This window comes from Gossypium arboreum, chromosome 2 (genome assembly GCF_025698485.1).
Source record: "Gossypium arboreum isolate Shixiya-1 chromosome 2, ASM2569848v2, whole genome shotgun sequence".
In the NCBI taxonomy this organism is placed as follows: Eukaryota; Viridiplantae; Streptophyta; class Magnoliopsida; order Malvales; family Malvaceae; genus Gossypium; species Gossypium arboreum.
Genome location: NC_069071.1, coordinates 22,636,432 through 22,640,093, shown reverse-complemented (window position 1 = coordinate 22,640,093; position 3,662 = coordinate 22,636,432). Strand labels below are relative to the sequence as shown.

The window sequence follows — 3,662 nt, the reverse complement described above, 5'->3', positions numbered from 1 at the left end:
CAAAATTGTAAAAATAAATATCAAATTACATAACTTGTAAATGTTGAGGGTTAATTTATTTTAGAATCAAAATTAAATTGACATAATTTATAAATGTTAAGGGTTAAAGTTGCAATTATGTCAATTTTAAAAGTTACCACCCTTATACTGCTAGTGACCAAGAATGAAAAATTGAATAATTGTGTGACCATTTTATATCTTTTATAGTTAGATAACCAGAAAAAATTACTAATAATTAGATAATTGTTTTATAACATTTCATAATTTAATAACAAAAAAATAATATTTAAATGAGTACTAATATAACTTAACCTAAAACAATATAACTAATCAAACCCAACTTCATTAGAAGTTTATATCTACACGGGTTATTCGGTATGTGAATTATTTGTATCATTGCAAACTTTTCATTGTATAGAAAGACAAATTTTATATAATCATTATATTAACCTTTCATTTGCTGCATTCTTTTATACAATTATTCTGAAAGTCGGATATGTACTAATATATTTTCTTAAATGTTGTTGGGTATAGAATAGATCCTTGTAGGTAAAATACAAGTTTCATAATATGTTTATATAGCTCAGTTTTTCTGTATTTGTAGGATTTTATTTAGAGAGAATATTCACCATCTTATCATCCTGTAAAACAAGAGTTTTCAAGCTCTAACATGTACGTGTTTAAGCTTTTTATCTTTGTAATAAAGATATAAATATCTCCCTTTAAGTTTTTCCCTTGAAAACTTAAGACACAAACCAAGTCACACACTTAATTATTTCACTTAATGCACTCAAATAAATGCTCCACAATGAACAAGATAAAATACTTCTCAGTTCAATACATTACCTATACAAGTCTCCTTAATATATAAATATTTGAGAATTGCTAACATACTATATCTTTTATAATTAATTCTCCCTTGAAACAAAAAGGATAATATACAAAAAGAATATCTTTAAGCTACTTACGATAAGTCGTAAATCCTTTTTAATGGTTGAGTTAATTTTTTTTATAATTATGGGCTACCTTATTTGTTTTATTTAAGAGTTGTTATATTCGGTCGCCTTTTGAATTGAAATTTGGTCTAAATGTTGGAGAATAATTACATTTTCAATCCAATTCAAATACTCTATAAGTAGGTTTCAAGTCTTCCATTATTGTTTACATAGGAAGACGAAAGCAAATATGAGTTCAGAAACTCCGGTCAGGCTCCCGGTCATAGATTTCTCAAAACAAAAGCTGAAGCCAGGCAGTCCTGAGTCTAATTTGGTGAAACTCCAAGTCCGGGAAGCGCTGGAGGAGTACGGTTGTTTCGAGGCTTTGTTTGACCAAGTCCTGGAGCTTCGACACGCAGTATTTGGAGCCATGGAAGAGCTGTTTGACCTGCCTTTACAAACCAAAAGCTCTATGTTTCAGGCAAGCTATTTCGAGGCTATTCTAGGGACGCATCAGGACTGCATGAAAACATGGCCATTGATGATGCACATATTCCTGAAAACGTTGAATCAGACCTCACTAACATCTTGTGGCCTCAAGGAAACAAAAGCTTCAGGTTTAGAATAATAACTCCTTGGATTTCTTTCATTTTTTTTTTTTAAAGTTCTATCATTGAACTCTTACTTTTGGTAAAGACTATAATTTTCAGGAAAATTTGAAGGCAAAATTGTCTTATTTATTTATTCATTTTGAATTAAAATATTTTGGTTTTACTAATTAACTCACATAACTCTGGTATCTTTCACACAGCTAGCATCAGGATTAGAGAAGACAATTAGGAGGATGATTTTGGAGACCTTTGGTGTGGAGAAATATGTGGATGAGTTCATTGACTCCACAAATTATATTCTCAAGGTCATGAAATATGAAGGGTCTCAAAGCAGCAAGCCAAGCATTAGGGCTCACTCGGATCAAAATCTGTTGACCCCTTTGTATCAAAATGAGGTTAATGGATTAGAGATTCAAAACAAAGATGGTAAATGGATCAATGTAAAACCTTTACCTAACACTTTCTTTGTTATGACTGGAGAGTCCCTCAGCGTAAGTCACATAATATAAAACTAAAAATGAATGGATAGAGAGAAAATAAAGTTATACAATTTAATTACTTGTATACATGGATTATAAATTTTACAGTGGAAATGATATCATTGCAGGTATGGTTAAATGGTGGATTGCGTTCTACTTATCATCGCGTCATGATGAAGGTGAGCAAGGCAAGGTGTTGCGTGGGAATGTTTGCAACGCCTAGAGGAGGGTACCAAGTAAAGGCTCCAAAAGAGCTTGTGGATGACAAAATTGGCTTACTCTTCAAACCCTTTGACTGCGAAGAATTTTTGGGATTTTACTCTATCCATGCTGCTCGAGGGGATCTTGAATTGATCTTAAGGCTTATTGTAGTGTCTAAGATTTTACAATCAATAATTTATGTGAAACAATAAATTTTGTTATCAAAACTTGAAAATAAAGTTTCTGAACCTTGAGGCTTATCCCATAGTGTTTTACTTCAATTTTTTTTATTAGTAGTAAGTGGTACTTTGATTTTTCCTTTGTGTATGCAATAAAAATATTAATGTATGTACGAAAATTAAAATAAATTTATTTTTAAAAGATTAAAAATAAAAAAGGTTTTAAGTTTTTCTAAATAAATAGTTTTAAAACTTTAACACCTAATCTATCTTATTAATATTCATAAAAGCTACTATGAATCTTTATTACTATTTAAGATTGTTATTGAATTGAAGCGATACTTAATCAAGTCTTAATTTAATGGAAAATTTATCAAAAATCTTTTTTTTAAATAAGAAATATTACAACGGGATTTTTTTATTTTACATTATATATTTGATGAGATTGAAATTTAAAATTTTATATATCTTAATAGAAGTAGTCTTAATTAAGAATTTGAATTTTATGTGATTAGTTTTGAAGTATTGGATTAATTAACAAAATGATTTTTATAAAAAAGTTAGATATGTTATGAATATCTTATTAAGTGGATGTTCATAAAGATCAAGATAAGTTTTGATGTACTTTAAATTTAATAGTCATTAGAAGTAGATCTCTACTTCATTTATATTTCTTATGCCTATAAATAGAGACTTTGGAGAAGCTTTATAAATATTCCAATTGATCAATAAAATACACTCTCCCTTTGCTCTCCCATTCTCTTTGTTCTTTACTCTTTGTCTATTTATAACACGTTATCAGCACGATTCTCTTTTAATTTTTTTTCTCCATAAGTCACAAAAATATCCCAATATTTGCTATTGTCGATTGCCTCCTAAAGTTGCTACTATTTCAGTTGAGGCCTGCACACTATGAGTAATCATTAGAGCCTTTAACCACTTAGTCAGGGTGATAATGATGGTGTTAAAGAATTTTAGGTGTATATAACTATGATTTATTTATTATATCATGTTTATTACAATTGGAGACTAATCATGACAACATGAATAGATAGATTTTGATTTGAAATCCACACATGTTTTGTGATTGTAGTTACGAAATAAAGAATCAATGGAGGCGCTTATAAGTTCGTCGTAGTAAATCTATTGCATTCCTTGAAGTGAACGTAAAAGAAAATATAAACCAATATTGTAACAGCCCGGTTTAGACCCTAGTCAAAACAGTGGTTTCAGAACCACAAATTTGAGGCCGTAAAA

At 29.5% G+C, this 3,662-nt stretch overlaps 1 pseudogene; it reads left to right on the top strand.

The window, feature by feature from the left end:
* Positions 1 to 1,099: 1,099 nt before the first annotated feature.
* On the top strand, positions 1,100 to 2,438 carry LOC108466238 (probable 2-oxoglutarate-dependent dioxygenase AOP1; annotated as a pseudogene).
* The last annotated feature ends 1,224 nt before the right edge of the window (positions 2,439 to 3,662 follow it).